Source organism: Eurypyga helias, unplaced genomic scaffold (genome assembly GCF_000690775.1).
Source record: "Eurypyga helias isolate BGI_N326 unplaced genomic scaffold, ASM69077v1 scaffold31202, whole genome shotgun sequence".
Classification (NCBI taxonomy): Eukaryota; Metazoa; Chordata; class Aves; order Eurypygiformes; family Eurypygidae; genus Eurypyga; species Eurypyga helias.
In genome coordinates, this window is record NW_010235786.1 from 1 (window position 1) to 236 (window position 236).

A 236-nucleotide genomic window follows, 5' to 3' on the forward strand; every position below is an offset into this window, starting at 1 on the left:
AGCAGGATCTGTGCGCAGGCAGAGCATCGCGCCAGCCCCCCCCGCGAGCTCCGCAGAGGCAGAGAGGAAAGGGGAGCAGCCAGTCTGTGGGTACGTCCGCTGCCGTGCCCTAAAGGAAGCACCAGAAGGGGTCTGCACAGAGGGCCGACCCTGGCTTGGTGCGTTTTACCCTTGTTTAGAGTTTGAGGTGGGGTGCAGCCTGCTCCCCACAGCACCCCCGGGGCCAGCAGCCAAGC